The sequence below is a fragment of the Odocoileus virginianus genome, chromosome 11 (genome assembly GCF_023699985.2).
Source record: "Odocoileus virginianus isolate 20LAN1187 ecotype Illinois chromosome 11, Ovbor_1.2, whole genome shotgun sequence".
In the NCBI taxonomy this organism is placed as follows: Eukaryota; Metazoa; Chordata; class Mammalia; order Artiodactyla; family Cervidae; genus Odocoileus; species Odocoileus virginianus.
Window position 1 is genome coordinate 25,034,771 of NC_069684.1, and position 20,091 is coordinate 25,054,861.

The following is a 20,091-nucleotide window of genomic DNA, read 5'->3' on the forward strand; positions in this document are numbered from 1 at the left end:
TAATGCCACATATGCATACAAGATTTACCTCAAGAAAATTATTTCATTTTTAAGATGTTATAAACCCATGTCTCTGAATGTCCCAATACCTCCAGAGTCTCCATTTCCCCTTGCAATCCTGTATCTCCACTGTATCATCTTTCCTTTTTACGTTCATACTGAGCTGATGTCCAAATCATGGATCAGTTTTCCTTTTATGATGCATCTATTCCCCATATTTTAGTTTCCAATTGCCCAGAAGAAAGCTTTGGCAGGTGCATCCAACTAGGCAGACATGTAACAGTGGCACAGGAAGGGATCCTCAGGATAGAATGTCTTATTGCCCCAGCGAGGACATGGGATGGAGCTAAGCCAGATGGCCCTTGGACGTCCTAAATCCCACATAATCTTGATGAGTTTATCCCCAAACTGGGCCAGTCGGCCCAGGTGGAGGGCTCCATGAGGGCTGTAACTCTCCTGAGGGGCAGGGTAAAACTCCTCACTTAAGTTGATCAGCCCAGTGGTGTGACTCAGCGGTCATAGAGAGGACATTCCCACACAGACTGAAGGTCGTGAGCTGGAAACAGCAGCTCAGAACAGGCAGGGTGGACTCAAGCTGGGACTCTGTGATCCTGCACTGCTCTAAGTTCAGTTCCTGGAGGGTGGCTGCAACTTGCTCCAGAAGAATGTGGAGGATCTCAGGACTAAAGTCAGTCATGGTGACCCCACTCAGATCCAGGCCTTTGAGCTGACGGATGTTCGGGCACTGGGACAGATGGGTCAGGTCTGATTCTGTAAGCTGGCAGTTAGTTATTGCCAGGTGGTTCAAGGGGGTCCTCAGGCAACTGGGGAGAAAAAAGTGATTATGTCTGAGAAACCTGGGTGGCAGCTGTCTTGGGCAGGTGTTTTGCCCAAAGACAAGTGTCTCCTGCAGGTTAGTACTCAAAATGACCAGTCTCCATTTAGCCTGATATTTCATCTCTGCATCACCCATAACAAGCTGAAGCTTTGTATGATTGGTGGTCATGCTCCACTATTATCCTCTAAGAATCATGCATTTCTTAAATATTAACTAACTTATCTGGAAAAGACAACCTTTTAGGAACTGGCAATTTGAGACAAGTTCGTGTGTTTAGAAACTTGGTAAGCACAGAGCTCTTCTCTCTGTCTCTGTTTCTCTCTGTCTCTCACATTCTTTTTCCTTTTTTTTTCATGGCCACACCACCCATGTGGCTTGTGCAATCTTGCTTCCCCAACTAGGGATCAAACCTGGACATTCAGCCCTGAAAGAGCGGAGTTCTAACCACTGGCCTGCCAGGTAATTCCCAGACGTCTCTTTAAAATTGCTCTGGTCTGAGGTGGTTTCCCTTCTTAAATGCTCCTTTCACTTACCTATTTCCGTAAGTCGAGTTACACAGAATTTCCTAACGAAGAACCCATGTCTATCCTCTTTGGATCCAAACCATCCCATCCATAGCTACCTAGTGTGGTGTCCCTGTTTATTCTTCTACCTTGATTTCAGTAGTAAAGTGATACCACAGCTCAAGATAGAGCAGCAAAAGACCCAGTGTGCTTAACATGCCAGTGTTGTATTCACTATTTCCAGCCAGTGTTCCACACTCACCTAAGCATCTGGTCCAGGCAGCCTTCAAGAAAGGAGGGAGCATCCAGAGAGAGATCCTGGAGATGGTGCAGCTTGAGAAACTGAGAGGTAAATTGGACAACTTTCTGCTCCTGCTCCTCATGGGCAGATAAGTGAATGCGGGAGAAAATGAGACTCTGAACGTTGCTCATCTGACCCAGGAGAGGAGCAAACTGGGCCAGGGTCGACAGATGCCAAATCCAATTCACTTGCAACTCCTGGATACAGTCCAGCTGCACCATATTCAGGACCTTCATGACATTTTCCACGGGCATTGCAGAGATCGTCAGCTTCTTACAGCACAGGTATATGGGGCTTTTCTCTGCTTCACCCACCTGAGGAGGTAGGTAAGGAAGCTATCCAGGGTCCTTTTCTTCAGGCAAAGCTCTATGTATATCTCCAGGGGAGCCAAGGGCTGGTGGGTCCTTGAGCTCTGCTCAGCCACTGGTGCCATTCCTAAGCTTGAGAACCCGTGGGTGCTGGCTCCAGACCACATGCTCCAGAAGTTCTGGCCAGTATTCTGTAAATCTAGCACCTGCAGTTTGCACTACCTATAAAGACAGGAGATTAATAGGGATGCATTAAAATCCACACAGAATGCAACCACAGTCTCAGAATTTCACGGAAGACTGTGCACATGTGCTTTTACTTCACATATCTCATCACCTGCTGCCTTGTCCTCCTCTGCCTTTTTCCTCCAAGTCACTTTCTTCTCTTCTTTTTAGCTCTCCACTTCTATTAAGCATCATATGAAGGAGATGGGCATGTTCTTTCAATCACTGCTGCACTTTAAGCACATTTATACATCAGTAAAGTATTTCCCATAGTGAGCCAAGGCCTCTGAGCTTCTTCATTGCCATCCTCAGAACCCTCTGGCCCATCCATTGGCCATCCACTTGGCCCACCCCAGATGTCTCTTCCAGGATGCCCAGAACCCTATCAAGCTAGCTGGATCTGACTCACCTGGAACAAACCTTCTGGGTAAGTAGGACATCAAGTGCTTCCAGCACTGCTTGTAGGGGCCCCACATGAGGCAGGTCAATGAGGTCCCCCAGAGGCAGGCAGACAAAGGGCCAGGCTTGAACCATGGCCTTTGGGGTCTTGATATGTTTCCCATGGAAGGCGTCCATGAAGAGGGGTGGGAAGAGCTCCGTGGGCAGAAACTCCAGAGCAGAACAGACCACGGCATTTTCCCTGAGCAGGTGCATTCCAGCCAGGTCCAAGAGTCTGGGTGTGGTCAGGACACTCATCCTGACTCTGCTTCAAAAGGAATCCTCTGGAAGCTGCCAAGGAACAAAGCATCCATATCAAGTCAAATATGAGCACATCTAAGACAATCTCTCAACCCTTCAGAGAAATCTACTCAGGACTGAGGTCACTGCTCTGGCAGGCGTGGAAGTGCCTCAATTAGACCATATGAAATTCAGGCTTCAAGGGGCACAAAGTAAGAACTCTTTTCCTACTGGATTCAGAACAAACCTCTCACAAGTACCAGTGAGGAGGAAAGGGAACCACTAGCCATTTCAGTTCCATCCACTGCTTTGCTTCGTTTTTCCCACCTGGAAGTGGGTAACAAGAGGCCTGAAAGCTCATTCCAATCTTTATGAGTGAAATAAGTCAGACCATCACTTGGAGCCCTAGATCTATGGGAAGAGGAAGGTCATGTGGACCCACACAGCCGCCATCCTCACTTACCCCTAACATGAATGCCATATGTGTAAAAAATGTGTATTTGATATTTCATGAAACAAAACTCCAAACAGATGTTTTAAATATCTGTTGGGTAAAGACATTAAAAAATGATACCAGCTAAAGCACCAGTCAAAATGCTTTAGATTCAGGCAAAACTTCACTGAGAGGCAAAACTGAAACCTGAAATGGGTTCATCAGAAAGAAACAATCTTTTGAAAACTCTCCTTGTAATCTAGAAATACAAGTCACTCTTGAAGATTGGCTAACCATGGGGAAGGAAATGTTATTCTTATATGAGGGAGGTAACTTACTGCTCTGATGCAGCTGGTGAGGTGCTCAGATCTCAGAGGCTGTGAAGAAATTAGCTGGTTTCTCCAGAGCAGGAAGATTCTGCATCTCTTCTCCAGTGCTTCAGGCTTTTATACACCTTTCTTGTCCCATGATCTCTTTGTCCCACTGCTAATCCAATCAGAAAGGGATATCTGATTGGATTATAGAGCACTGATTGGATCATCACATTTCTCTAGGTTTCTTGATTGAGTCATATACACACAGCCAAACAGAGACTGATGGGCTGGTCAGGTGATCAAGGACCCATCACTGATTCACTTCACAAACATTGCCTGAATTCTTCCGACATGGACAGTTATATTCCTGGGGGTCAAACAGCAAAGGGATTATTGATTTCTGCTGTTTGACAAGAAAGTACAGAAGTTGACAGAATCATTGTTGGGGGAATTTTGGTCAAGTCAAAATTAAAACCGCTTCATAAATTACCTAAGAAAACAAAATACACTCATACCTGTATGAACTATTCACTCAGGTGTTATGTAGGAAACACAGGAGATTGTGAACCTATTCAGGCAGCAGGGGAAGAGCTTTTGGGGATGTGGTTGGCTTTCCAGACTTAATCCAAGTCTTCTCTAAAGGTGGACAGCTCAAAATGTCAGTGAGGATAAGAATGGCTTTGGACAGTTTGGAGCTGGGCATTCGTAAAGGGACCATGTGAATGATCCCAACAATGTAAAATAAAGGCTTCTTTTTTATTTTTATATTTTGGGAAAAAGGGAAATTTAAAGACGTTGCTCAGTGTGATATTAAGATAGTAAAAGAGGGCTTCCCTGTGGCTCAGTGGTAAAGAACCTGACTGCTAATGCAGGAGACAAAATTTCAACCCTTGGTTTGGGAAGATCCCACATGACATGGGGCGACTAAGTCCGTTTGCCTCAACAATTGAGCCTGTGCTCTAAATCCTGGGAGGTGAAACTACTGAAACTCATGTACTCTAGAGCCTTAGCTCCACAACAAGATAAGCCACCTCAATGAGAAGCCTGTGCACCACAACTAGAGAATAGCCCCCACTCGCCCCAGCTAGAGAAAAACACAAACAGCAATGAAGACCCAAGTCCTCAAAAAGAAACTGAATAAATTTTAAGAAAAAAAGGTAGGAAAAGAGAGTGACTCAGAGGAGACACTATCATCTTTATGGTGTTTTTTCCCCCAGAAAGTTGAGATCAGTATAACCAACTGCCAGAAAAGATTAAATCTAAGATGGTAGCAGTGGAAGGGGTGGAACACTGGGATCAGGCACTTCCAAGACTGAAGGCCCTGAAGGTGGGCACTGTGGGTTCTTTGAGAACTTGGAGCCAGAGTAGAAACAAACCTGGCTCAGTCCAAAATAACTCTGTCATCCAGAGGCAAGTGCTACCAGGTGAGGTTTTCTTTAAGTTTTGTTTTTTCCCCCTCACTGAGGATACTTTCCAGATGTCAAATTTCCCCAGTCATTTATCAGGGGTCTTAGAAGTCAAAAACACCATAATTTCACTGGCGCCTTTTCAAGTGTATAGATCATTATTGTTTCCACAGACCTAGCTAAGTTCCACATAGCTTCTGATCAAGGTGACATGATTAGGCACATAAATAAAATTCTGTTTTTTTCTTCTTAAATACCAACACTTTTTCTGCACTAAATACAGAAGCTCATTGATGTTCAATGTTCTACCACATTCAGGGGTGACTGCCATTTTGTGATACATCATACAAAGATTTCTTTGATGTTTAAGTTCACACATAAACAGATACCCTTTCTTCTGTAAGAATTTTTCATGCCTCTCACCCATCCCAGTTATTTGATGCCTGAACAATTCTTATACACCTGTGGCCACCAAGCTGAAGACACTCTGAAGGGTGTTCTCTGTCTTGGTCACTTTGGGGAAGATCACTTTCACCATATTTCTCTTATGAATATAAATGGCCTTTGCATAAAATAAGATTAAGCTGGATTCTACTCAGGTGACATTTTAAACATAAACATAATGGAAAAGAATACATATGTGTATAACTGAGTCACCTTGTTCTACAGTAAAAATTAAACACAACAATCGGCTATAATTACAAAAAAAAATAAAATAAAATTTTTATTGAAATTTTATTCAATAAAATTTGCTTGAAAACCTGGGGCTTCTGTGGTGGTCCAGTGGTTAGGAATCCACCTTATAATCCAGGGGACACCGATTCAATCCCTGGCCCAGGAAGAGCTTGCCTGCGACAGGGCAACTAAGCCCGTGAGCCACAACTACTGAACCTGAACTCTAGAGCCCTTGAAATGTAACTAGAGCCTATGGGCAGCAACTACTTAAGACTGTGTGCCCTAGAGACTGTGCTCCAAAACAAGAGACGTCACCACAGTGAGAAGCCCAAGCACCGCAACTAAGAGCAGAGCAGCCCCCATTCACCACAGCTAGGGAAAGCCCACATGGCAATGAAGACCTAGCCCAGCCAAAAATAAAAGTTAATTAATTAAAAAATAATTCTCTGCACCTTGTTTATGGTTTTCTTTGCTGTGCAAAAGAAACTTTAATTAAGTCCCACTTATTTATTTTTGTTTTAATTTCCATTATTCTAGGAGATGGGTCATAAAGGATTTTGCTATGATTTATGTCATACAGTGTTCTGCCATGTTTTCTTTACCAGTAATGTAAAACAATCATCAATCAGATAAAAATTAAAAAATAATAATTCTCTGAAGAAAGCTCCTGGGCTGATATGGAAATCTACAACAGTGGCCAGACTCCAAGTTGGTCATTCTCTGGTATGTGGGAATCTAGGGATACTCAGAAGGACCTTTCCTGCCCGAGCAGTCATCAGCTGTGGGAGTTGCGCCAGAGAAAATCTGAGACAGACACAGGTTTATGTGTTCAAGATAAACTTTATTCAGGACTATGAGACCAGAAGGCCAAATGGGGCTCTTTTGACATTCTAAATTTGATAATTTTGCACACAGAGTTAGGAAAAACCAGCTTGATGAAATCTTTTTTCGGAATTCTAAACTGTGTTAAACAAAAGTCTTTTTAGGAGTAGCTTGCATTTATCTCCCTGTGTCTTTGAGATGTAATTGTTCTACCTCATCTTGGGAACTTTTTTGTTTGTTTGTTTGTTTTTTCCCCTGGGTATTGATATCTTGGTCACTGCCTTTAGGAAGGTACATGCATGTTGTACATCTGACTGAGCAGCTTTTCGGCTGTGCCAGCTTTCAGAGACCTTTGTCATTTAAACCTTTGTTTCATCAACTTACATAAAAAACTTTTTCACTTTCTTAGACTATTTTTGGGGAGCAATATTTCTAGAGCTTATGAAGGGTACATTATTTGCATTGTCCTGTGGGAATGCCTGTTGCATCTTTATCGGTGTAAAGTGTTATTAAAATACTACTCATCAATAAATCCTTAAATTGAAGAAACTTCTAAATTGGAAAATTTTAGAGAACTATTTAAAAAAGATTGATTCACTTTTGAAAATATAAATTTTATTTTTGTACAAATGCTACTGTTTCAAGATTCCATTAGTTGCAAAGAATATGATCTCACTTTTTAAAAATTTGTTTTTAAAAATTTGTTTGGGGAATAATATTTTTACAATGCTGTCTTGGTTTCTGCTGTACAGCAATGTGAACCAGCCATGGCATATGTTTATTTCCTCCCTCGTGAACCTTTCTCCCACCCCTAGAGAACTTTTATAAAAAGCCACTTTTTGGTACCTATAAGAAAAAGAAAAAACTAGAAAGTGGATAAAAAGGCATCCATGTGACGACTAACCTAAGATGTATCTTATTTTAAACAAATGAAACAAACAAGCAAATAAAAACTGGTTTCGAAAGCCTTATTTATGCTTCCAACTTCAGCACAATGGCGCTCATGCATGCTAATAATAAACTTTGTTTTCCACAAAGCTTTTCTTTTTACTCTTATTATGACCTACAAAAAGTACATAAAGTATGTCTCTGTAAACAATGGAGGCATTTATCTTTTTCTACCTGATTCTCTAGTATTTGGCTTCTCCAGCTAACTCCCCTGTGGGCTTGATGTATTACTGTACTGGATGACAACTCATTTTACTAAACATTGTTCAATTCGTTCTAACTTTTTTTTCAAATTGTTTATGTCTTGTGCCTCTCTTTATTATGAATTTATAAATGTAACGAGCTATATGTCCTATAGTCCTTCTACTTCATAAAATTAGCGTTTCCTGCACTAACCAATATGAATCCAGACTTCTGACATAGCTAAACACCTTGAGACCATCAATCACATCTACAGCCATATAGAGAATATCTGTAATAGTGCAAATCTAGATATGAGAAGAAGGAGCAAGGGAAAGTATTTTCTGCATTATAATAGACTAGTAAGACAGGAGATCCAGAGAATTCTAATAAATATGTTATAACAGATCTGTAACATACAGATTTCAACATCTGGTTGAATGGGATAGTGGGGAGCAGAGAAAACAGATGGCCAAGTATAAATTATATGTTGTATATTACAGTCATTTTATTATACATCTTGATATACTGAAGTCAAAACATACTATACTAATCTTTCTCAATAGGGAAGACCAATATGTGTTATGGGAATAAAGTGAAATTTTTATTGACATGACCTAGACTTCAAAGGGACTTTCCTGGTGGTTCAGATGGTAAGGAATCTGCCTTTAATGCAGAGACCCGGGTTCCATCTCTGGGTTGGGAAGATTCTCTGTAGAAGGAAATGGCAACCCACTCCAGTATTCTTGCCTGGAGAATTCCATGGACAGAGGAACCTGGCAACCAATAGTCCATGCGGTCACAAAGAGTCAGACATGACTGAAGGACTAACACACACACACAGCCTTCAAAAGATATACTTTCGAAATGTGATATAGACATAATAAAGCCATGCTTCTTACCTGTATGATTTTAGTATTTTTTTCATAGGAATTTACATGTCACTACCCACCCATGACAAGGATGTGTTGTTGAGGACCCCTGAGTATGTTTCCTTTGTTGTTTGTATTAATCCACAGAACTAAGGAAATCAGGAGGAAAAAAACAACTAGGGAATGATGGTTTCAGATCATAGGCAACAGAGTGCTTCCATGACCCCCATCAGTAACTAGAGATCCGTGAGACGTAAACACAGAAATCAGAATAATATCATGGACAGCATTTATTAATTTACATGGAAGGTCTCTTTAATTCTGATCATTTCTATAACTGCACACACCAAAATAACTCAAACACGTATGTCTCAAACTAAATCCTTCTGATAGAAGCAACCAGCTAGGCAGGGTATTACAGCATCATGTATTGGGATTCAGATGACCACACACATCCTCACCACAGTGAGGACAGGGGCTGGGGCTAACCCAAATGTTCCTGGGATGTCCTAAGTATGTAAGAATCTCCCAAAGCTCAGCCTTTAGCTGGACAAGACTCTCCTGGTGAAGAATACACTGAGAACTGTAACTCTTCTGAGGGGCAGGATAAATCTCTAGACTTAAAGCAGGTAACCTATGAGTATGATGCATGAGGCTCTCCAGAATGGCCATGGAGACAAGGTTGCCACACATGCTGAGGACTCTGAGCTGAGAGCAGTGGCTCAGGGCAGGCAGAATAGCTTTCAGGTGGGAGTCCATGATCCCACACACATTTAAGTCCAGTTCTTCAAGACTGCCTACAACTTTCTCCAGCAGAACTTGGAGGAGCTCAGGACTGAAGTTGGTCAGAGCAACACCACTCAGATTCAGGCCCTTTAGCTGATAGATGTTTGGACACTGGGACAGATGGGTCAAGTTTGATTCTGTAAGCAGGCAGCTGGTCATAGAGATGTTGTCCAAGGGGGTCTTCAGGCATCTGGAGGAAAAACAAACAAGTAAATAGATCTGGGAAACCAGAGTTATAAATGACCTCCACATGAGAGGTAAATGATTGGCACACAGCCAGGGTTGCTATTACCATCTGATAGTACTCAATATCCAGAATGTCCAATCTCTTTCTACCATTTTCATGTGTGGCTAGATCAAGCTAAAAGAACCTTGAAAGCTCTTTTTACTTATATATCAGACAGAGTACAACATACTCCACTTCCTTAGGAGGATGAATGAAGATAGTGGAATGCACTAGAATATGCTCAGGACAGAGCCTGAGACAGAGTCTCCATCAAGTGTGGACACCACTTAATTTTAGTACTGGGAAATGAGATACACATACTTTTAATTCAGATCACTTCAGTCCATGTTTGGGCTCCAGATGCCTGTATCTCTCGCCAGGTGAGGCACATGGAAGACGTATAGAAACAGCGAGACCCCACACCATGCCCAGGGGCTGCCAGACTTCAGCAACTCCCATCCAGGCATCATCTACAAACTTTCTATCATTGTTCACTCTCCTTTTGTCTCTGCTTCATTACCATCATCTCCAGAATCATGCATTTCCTGTATAAAACTTACTTACATTATATCAAACATGAGACCACCTTTACGGACTGGGACTTTAAGACAGGCTCATTGTGTTCCCAGATTAGTGATCAGAGTTTCTTTTCAGAAATGCTCAGGTCTAATGTGGTTTTTCCTTCTCAATGCCACCGTCACTAACCTGTCATCAGAAATGAGAAATCTCTTCTCAAAGAAGAAATCACATACATGCCTGCACTACATCTATGCCCCCTAATTTGTAGCTACCTAACCTGATATCCCTTCCAGAGCTTCTAGACCAGTTTTCTCACACCTTGATTGCTCTGCTTATGTGTGACCACAGGTCACAGTAGAGCAGCAAATGAGACAATGCATTTGATATTTTACTATTGTGTTCACTGTTATTCAATCAGTGCAGTTCTCCTACCTGAGCATCTGGTTCAGGCGGCCTTCGAGGAAAGCTGGACTTTGCATATGGAGATCCTGGAGGTGCTGCAGCCTGAGGATCTGAGATGTAAATTGCAGAAGAGCCTGATGGTCCTGTTCCTCAGCAACAGACCCATGAATCGGGGCGAGAAGGAGTCTCTGAACATTTCTCATCTCGCCCAGGAGAGAAGCAAACATGGCCAGGGTGGACAGCTTCTGGGTGAAATTCAATTCCACCTCCTAGATAGAGTCCAGCTTCACAATACTGAGAACTTTCTCAATAGTTTCCTTGGACCTTGAGACAATCTTCATCTTATAATAGCACAGGTGTACGGAGCCTATTTGCTATTCCTCCCACCGGAAGAGGTAGCTGAGGAATTTGCCCAAGGTCTTTTTCTTGAGCCAAAGATTTATGTACATCTCCAAGGGAGCCAAGGGATGTTTTGTCCTTGACATGTCCTTAGCCACTGATGCCATCAGTGAGCTTGAGAACACATGGTACATGTCTCCAGACCACATGTTCCAGAAGTCCTGGCCAGTATTCCTTAAGTCCAGCACCCGCAGCTTGCACTTCCTATGGGGAAACAGAAGATCGGGTGAGATTCTTTAAAATACACAGTGAATGAAACTACAGCCTCAGTATTTAGGCAACATTCTAATTTCACATCTTTGTTTTTACTTCACATTCCTGATATCACCTTCTGTCTTTCCTCTTTCCTCTCTTGCTCACTTTCCTCTAGCTCCTTTTTCTCTTCCATCCTTCCTAGTACACTTTTGCAAGGTATTTCCCATTGTGATCTCAGCAGTGCTCAAGGCTTCTGAGCTTTTTCAGAAGTCTCTGGTCCACCCTTTGGTCATTCACTCTCCCTGACACCAGCAGTCCCTTCCAGGACACCCAAGACCCTGCCAGGCTACCTGGATCAGACTCACCTGGGGTGAACCTCCTGGGCCAGCAGGACATCAAGTTCATCCAGCACTGCTTCTAAGGTTTCTTGGTGAGGCTTCTTCATCAGCCCCTCTAGAGGCAGGTGGGCAAAGGGCCAGGCTTGTACCATGTCCATCAGGGTCTCACTGTGTCTGAGAGAGAAGGCGGCCATGAATAGTGGTGGGTAGAGCTCCATGGGCAGATACTCCAAAGAACAGATGGCCAAGGCCTCATCTCTCAACAGGCTCATTGCTGCCAAATTCACAAGTCTGGATGGGTTGTGAGCACTCATCCTGACTCTTCTCTTAATGGAATCCTGTGAAAATACAAGGGAACAAAGCCTCCTTCTCAGGTCAGTCATACCCATAAGGGTGGTCTCTCTCCCCATCTTTCAGGGAAATCAAATCAGAGCCAAAGTCATCACCTTGGAAATGATGAACCAGAAAGGAAGAAACCCAGTTTGTCAGGCTTCCAGGCTAGATTTGGTGGGCACTAAGCCATAGCTCTGCCCCTTCTGGCACTAGAGCAAGAATCTTACAAGTACCAAGAAGAAAGAAAGGCATCGAGTAGCTCCTCCATTTCCTTCCATTGTTTGCTTAATGCATGTCCCTCTTGCACATTTGTATCAGGAGACTGAACAAGTTGACTCCCTTTCTCTTGGGTGAAAACCTTTAAAGTGTCACATTCAGCCCAAATTATGGGGACAGATGTTCATGCGGAACACAGCTTCCATCCGCGGTTCCCAAACTTAACTTTGCTGGGAAGAATTTAGGAGGTACCTTTAAAAGGAATGCCATTTGTGCATAGAGTAAAAACTTTAAATGTCAAGATATAGAATTTCAAACAGTTATATGTCTTTTATTAATAAGAAAAACTGCTTGATGAGACATTTAAATGATATAAGCCAAAGTCAAAATCAGAATGTTTAGGATGAAGGCAAAGCTATACTTTGATGCAAAAGAAAGTCTGAAATTTTTTTAACCAAAAGAAAACAAACAGGAAAACTCTTCCTGTCATGTCAGACTTTGTTTCACCACTCAATACTTGCTTGGCATTGGCAGAACATGTTAGCTAATGCTGATAATTTACCAGCTCAGATGGGGTTGAGGGGCTGCTCAGACCTCAATCAGACTTCAGAAATCAGAGCTCAGAAATGACTGAGTGACTGAACTCACTCCCCTTCTGGTCTTCTCTTAAGCTTTTCCTTGAGAACAAATATTTCACTGGCTATTTCAGTAAACAAGGGATGCTGCGGCCAAAAAGCCATTAACCCTGCAGCTCCCCACCCTCCTAAGACAGTATGCCCCAAGGGGAATTCAAGGAGGAGAAAAGAAGATGGTGTTCTGTAGTAGTTAAGATGCATATCATGTGGATAAGTTCAATAAGGCCAGACTCTTGCCTCTTTCCATACATAAAAAAAGCATGAAAAAGAACTTAACTGGTGGTCCAGTGGTGAAGAATTTACCTGTTGGTGCTAGGGATACAGGATGGATACCTGGTCTGGAAAGATTCCACATGCTATGGAGCAACTAAACCCATGCCCCACAACTACTGAGCACTCAACTAGAGCATGGGACCCATGACTATTGAAGCCCACAGGCCCTGGAGCCCATGCCCTGCAATGAGAGAAGCCAGCAAAATGAGAAGGCAATGCATTTCAACTAGAGAATAGACCCTGCTTACCACAACAAGAGAAAGGCTGCCCTCAGCAAGGAAAAACCAGCACAGCCAAAAAAGAAAAAAAAAAAGTAAATAAATAAATATAATTATAGACATAAATAACAATTTTTAAAAGGCATGAAAATCATTAATTTGAGATGTATCATTTTTATCATATGCAGTAATCTTTTGAAATTTTCTGAATTTTTTTGTTTTTTCAGGAAATTACATAATGGACTCTGGCTCCACCGCATAACTTTTTTCCCACGCTTATAATTTTTGAACAGTTCCTCAGAGCAATCTGAGAAGCCACCTTTCCGGTTATAATCTTCTGTAAAGTCAACAAATAAAACATATTTGTTATGTTTTAGGTTGTGCATTTCTTGTCATTTGACATGCTCTTCCAAGACATTTTCCCAACCCACAGTGTCCTGTCCCCACTCACCTGACTTCCAGGTGTTAGGTGAAAACAATAGACTAAAATGTTAGTCACCATGTGAAAGTAGAGAGTTATTTTATTTGGTGGGAGTGTTTCGAACCCAAGCCCAGGAGACAGGAAATGGCAACCCACTCCAGTATTCTTGCCTGGAGAATTCCAGGGATGGCAGAGCCTGGTGGGCTGCTGTCAGTGGGGTCGCACAGAGTCGGACATGACTGACGCGACTTAGCTGCAGCAGCAGCCAGGAGACAGTATCTCAGAAACTTTGAGAAAACTGCTCTAAGGAGGTGGGAGGGGGAGTCAGGCTATATACAAGTTTGTAACAAAGGAAGCAGGCAGTCTGAACATCAAAGATTACTGTGAGGTTAAAAAAACAACAAACAGATACCAAGTTAGGGAATTCAGCTTTCTATGTATAGGAAGATGCAAGCCTCTTGGCCCACTGAATTCATTCCTTTCATATGTATCTCAGCTCTCTGGAACCAATTCCTCTTTCCTTGTTTACCTTAGTGGGTGGCAGATGACTGCTTCTTGCATTCCCCCAGCTCCTCACAATCATCCTGGGGAATGGCGACATCTGCTGGATTGGAGGTTTACGTCACTGTGCAAATATTTGTACTCAAGTAGCATTTACAGGACAGCCCAATTTTTTCAAAATATTTGTTATTTTGATTATTTGGCTGTGCTGGGTCTTCATCGTGTGTGAGGGACCTTTGATCTCCCTTGCGCCCTTGAGGGATCTTTCACTTGTGGCATATGAGCACTTAGTTACAGGATACGGGGTCTAGTTCCCTGACCAGTGATTCAACCCAGGCCCCCTGCACTGGGAGCATGGAGTCATACCCACTGGACCACCAGGGAAGTTCCAGGATAGCAAGGTTCATTAAAAATTCTAAAGTATACAGTCTTGATTAGAAAATTGATTTCTATCCTCTGGTCTGATCAACCAGCAGGTGGCCTAGGAGACCTACAGCTCAGAATGTCTGTCACTGAAGATGAATCCAGTCTCTCTTATTTCCTCCCACCCCCAGCTCCCTTGCACCGGCTACTGGAACAGCTTAGGTGAATCCTGATTCATTGGTGACCACATGTAATATGTGAGTCCAATTTCAGTCCCTGGATTTTGCTTTCTTCCCTGTTATGAGAATAGCAGGATAAAGACTTAGGCTATTCACTAGGAGGGAGAAGACTGGGGGAAAAAAAAGCACTGTGGAGGTCTTACATAATAAGGAGCTCTTGCTCAACAACTCAGAGAAGGCAATGGCACTCCACTCCAGTACTCTTGCCTGGAAAATCCCATGGACGGAGGAGCCTGGTGGGCTGCGGTCCATGGGGTCGCTAAGAGTCGGACACGACTGAGTGACTTCACTTTCACTTTTCACTTTCATGCATTGGAGAAGGAAATGGCAACCCACTCCAGTGTTCTTGCCTGGAGAATTCCAGGGACAGGGGAGCCTGGTGGGCTGCCGTCTATGGGGTTGCACAGAGTCGGACACGACTGAAGTAACTTAGCAGCAGCAGCAGCTCAACAACTCCAGAGCCAAGACCTCAATAAACAGTATCTCACTGAATCCTACTAAAAGTCCCATAAACTGTGTGTGCATCATTATCTTCACTGTGGGGGAAACAAAGCTCTGCCTAAGTCTGTAATCCCAGCCCTATATCCACTTCCTCCACAGAATAAACAATTGCAGCCTCTGAATCCTTAGCAGGGAAACTTTATTTGGCTGCATTTTGTTTAGAGGCACTGTGAAGGTTACATTTATGTGTCAACTTCACTGAGATGAGATGTCCAGGTCTCAGGTCAAACACTAATTCTGGGAGAATCTTCAAAGGAATTCCTGGAGGAGATTAGCATGGAATCAGTAGACTGAGTAAGAGATCAGACCTCACCAGTGGGGGTGGGCATAGCCTCACCCTGTGGGGGCCTGAATGGAACAAGGGCTACTGCTCTCCCTCTCTCCTTGGCCATGAACACTGGCGTTTCTGGCTCCTGAACCTGGAAACTCCAGGCCATACGGAATTGGTGCTCTGGTTCTCAGGCCTTTAGCCTTGACTTAAAATTCAGGCTTAAATTGAAGAAAGTAGGGAAAACCACTAGACCATTCAGGTATGACCTAAATCAAATCCCTTATGATTATACAGTGGAAGTGAGAAATAGATTTAAGGGACTAGATCTGACAGCAGAGTGTCTGATGTACTATGGATGGACGTTCATAACACTGTATAGGAGACAGGGATCAAGACCATCCCCAAGAAAAAGAAATACAAAAAAGCAAAATGGCTGTCTGAGGAGGCCTTACAAATATATGTGAAAAGAAGAGAAGTAAAAAGCAAAGGAGAAAGGAAAGATATACCCATTTGAACGCTAAATTCCAAAGAATAGCGAGGAGAGATAAGAAAGCCTTCCTCAGTAATCAGTGCAAAGAAAGAGAGGAAAACAATAGAATGGGAAAGACTAGAGGTCTCTTCAAGAAAATTAGAGACACCAAGGGAACATTTCATGCAAAGATGGGTTCAATAAAGGACAGAAATTATATGGACCTAACAGAAACAGAAGATATTAAGAAGAAGTGGCAAGAATACACAGAAGAACTGTACAAAAAAGATCTTCATGACCCAGATAATCATGATGGTGTGATTACTCACCTAGAACCAGACATTCTGGAATGTGAAGTCAAGTGGGCCTTAGGAAACATCACTACGAACAAAGCTAGTGGAGGAGATGGAATTCCAATTGAGCTATTTCAAATTCTAAAAGATGATGTTGTGAAAGTGCTGCACTCAATATGCCAGCAAATTTGGAAAACTCAGCAGTGGCCACAGGACTGGAAAAGGTCAGTTTTTATTCCAATCCCAAAGAAAGGCAATGCCAAAGAATGCTCAAACTACCACACAATTGCCCTTGTCTCACATACTAGTAAAGTAATGCTCAAAATCCTCCAAGCCGGGCTTCAGCAATACATGAACTGTGAACTTCAAGATGTTCAAGCTGGTTTTAGAAAAGTCAGAGGAACCAGAGATCAAATTGCCAGCATCTGTTGGATCACTGAAAAAGCAAGAGAGTTCTAGAAAAACATCTACTTCTGCTTTATCGACTATGCCAAAGCCTTTGACTGTGTGGATCACAATAAACTGTGGAAAATTCTGAAAGAGATGGGAATACCAGACCACCTGAGCTGCCTTTTCAGAAACCTGTATGCAGGTCAGGAAGCAACAGTTAGAACTGGACATGGAACAACAGACTGGTTCCAAATAGGGAAAGGAGTAGGTCAAGGATGTATATTATCACTCTGCTTATTTAACTTCTATGCAGGATACATCATGAGAAACACTGGGCTTGAAGAAGCACAAGCTAGAATCAAGATTGCCGGGATAAATATCAAGAACCTTAGATATGCACATGACACCACCCTTATGGCAGAAAGTGAAGAAGGACTAAAGAGCCTCTTGATGAAAGTGAATGAGGAGAGTGAGAAAGTTGGCTTAAAGCTCAACATTCAGAAAACTAAGATCATGGCATCTGGTCCCATCACTTCATGGCAAATAGATGGGGAAACAGTGGAAACAGTGACAGACTTTATATTTTTGGGCTCCAAAATCACTGCAGATGGTGATTGCAGCCATGAAATTAAAAGATGCTTACTCCTTGAAATGAAAGTTATGACCAACCTAGACAGCATATTAAAAAGCAGAGACATTACTTTGCCAACAAAGGTCCATCTAGTCAAAGCTATGATTTTTCCAGTAGTCATATGGATGTGAGATTTGGACTGTGAAGAAAGCTGAGCACCGAAAAATTGATGCTTTTGAACTGTGGTGTTGGAGAAGACTCTTGAGAGTCCCTTGGACTGCAAGGAGATCCAACCAGTCCATCCCAAAGGAGATCAGTCCTGGGTGTTCATTGTAAGGACTGATGTTGAAGCTGAAACTCCAATACTTTGGCCACCTGATGCAAAGAGCTGACTCATTTAAAAAGACCCTGATGCTGGGAAAGACTGAAGGCAGGAGGAAAAGGGGAGGACAGAGTATGAGATGATTGAATGGCATTACTGACTCAATGGACATGAGTTTGAGTAAACTCTGGGAGTTGGTGATGGACAGGGAGGCCTCGCATGTAGTGGTCCAAGGGGTCACAACGAATCGTACACAACTGAGTGACTGAACTGAACTGAACTGAACATATTTTTTAAAAGAATAAATTCTTGCTTATTTATAGTAAAAATCAGTTTTAAAATCTAATTTATTTCTTGCAGCCTGTAAAATGTTTTTAAATTTCCCACATGATTTCTTCAAAATACTGTATTACCTCAATAACCTTTACAGAAATGTTGTATATAAACCACTGTGGAAGTATTTATACTCAAGTGTAATTTACAGGAGAGCACATTTAAAAAAAAATATCTGTTTAATTATTTGGCTGTGCCGGGTCTTAGTCCAGCCTACAACATCTTTGATCTCCCTTGTGTCCCTGTGTATGTGTGTGTGTTTGTGTGTGTATGGGTGCTGAGTTGTGCCCAAAACTTGGGGCTCCATGGACTGTAGCCCACCATGCTCTTTTATCCTTGAAATTTTCCAGACAAGAATACTGAAGCGGGTTGCCATATCTTTCTCCAGGGGTTCTTCCCAACCCAGTGATTGAACCCATGTCTCCTCTGTCTCTTGGGTTTGCAGGCAGATTCTTTGCCACTGAATCATCTGGGAAGCCTGAGGGGTTTTCAGCTGTGGCGTGAGAACACTGAGCTGCAATATATGAGATCTAGTTTCCTGACAGTGATTGAATCCGGGCTCCCTGCTTTGGGACCGTGGAACAAAGAAGTTCATTTGGGAACTCAGTTGGGAACAGAGAAGTCCCAGGATAGCAAGATTTATTAAAAATTCTAGAGTAAACAGTCCTGATTACAAAATTGATTTCTATTCTCTGGTCTGATCTACCAGCAGGTGGCCTAGAAAGCCTGGGGCTCAGAATGTCTATCACTGGAGATGAGTCCAGTCTCTCCTATGCCCTCCCACCCCCAGCCCCTCTGCGCTGGCTACTGGAACAGCTTGGGTGAACCCTGATTCATAGGTGATCACATGCAATATTTGGGTCAAATTTCTGTCTCTGGATTTTGCTTTCCTCCCTATTGTGAGTAACAGAGGTAAATACAAAGGTTGAAGACTTAATGCTATTCATCAGGAGGGAGAAGACTGCAAACAAAAGAAAAAAGCATTACGGAGTTCTTGCTCAACAACTCCAGAGTCAAGCTGTCAACAAGCAATATTTCACTGGATCCTATTAAAAATCCCATAAACTCTGTGTGCATCATTATATTCATTGTAGGGGGAACCAAAGCTCTGCCTAAGGTCCTCCCAGCCCTATATCCCCCTCCTCAGAATAAACAATTGCAACCACTGAATCCTTAGCAGAGATTGGCTACATTTTATTAGGCTGCATTTTGTTTCGACACAGTGCGAGGGTTAAATTTATGTGTCAATGTCACTGTGAGATGAGATGCCCAGATCTCAGGTCAAACATTAATTCTGGGAGAATCTGTAAGGTTATTCCTGGAAGAGATTAGCATGGAAATCAGTATATAGAGTCAAGAGATCAGCCCTCACCAGTGTGGGTGGGCATTGTCTTATCCTCTGGGGCCTGAATGGAATGAGGGCTACTGCTCTCCCTCTCTTCTAGGTCACGAATACCAGGGCTTCTGGCTCATGAACCTTGAAACTACAGGACATACACAAATGGTTCCCTGGTTCCCAGGCTTTTAGCCTTGACTCAGAGCTACATCATCACTTCCCCTGCTTTTAAACCTTAAGACTGGGTCCGAATTATATCACAGCCTTTCCCAGTTCTTCAGGCAACAGATAGCAGACAGTGGGACTGCTGAGGCTCTATAATAGTGTCAGCCTCTTCTGAAACTATGTATGTGTCTGTACCAGGTGAATCTTGAACAACACATGGTTGAACTGCTCAGGGTCACTTAGATGAGGATTTTTTTTAACAGTAAATTTAGTTTTACACAATATGTAGTTGGGTTGAATCTGAGGAGGATGAACTGAGGATAGGGAGAGCTGACTAAGAGTTATATGTAATACATAACATACATTTGTGATACATTTGGATGTTCTGATGTCCAGACAAGCTATCCTTAATTTTTCTGATAGAGAGGGACTGGACTTATGATGGGAATTATGTATTCTGATATGACCAATTAACAAAAATGTATAATTCTTGAATGTGGTATTCAAATAATAGATCCATGTTAAATGTTTTTGCTAATTTAATACTTTTCTAAAAAGAATTTGCTTGTCTGGCCACAACTTGATTATATCCATAAGGACCACTACCCACCCATGATAGGCACGGAATGGTGAGAACCAGTATCGTTTATTGGTAGAATGGAAAACATCTTGCAGAAGTGGGGACCTGTGTTTGTGGCAGTGAAGCACACAAAAAGACAAGGAACTGCAACTTATACACCGACTGATAGAAGTATGAAGAATACCCATGTCAAGGTCATGGCCTGAGTCAGTAGTGAAAGCCCTGCAAAGAGCTCTTCACTCCAATTGTTTGCCAGACACTGAATATGTTCCCCTTTGTGTGTATTAACCCAC

General features: G+C 42.6%; 2 pseudogenes; both read right to left on the reverse strand.

Moving 5' to 3' along the window:
* Positions 1–264: 264 nt before the first annotated feature.
* LOC139037344 (PRAME family member 8-like) lies at positions 265–3,306 on the reverse strand (annotated as a pseudogene).
* Positions 3,307–8,926: 5,620 nt separating this feature from the next.
* LOC110142823 (PRAME family member 12-like) lies at positions 8,927–11,682 on the reverse strand (annotated as a pseudogene).
* Between the last annotated feature and the right edge of the window lie 8,409 nt (positions 11,683–20,091).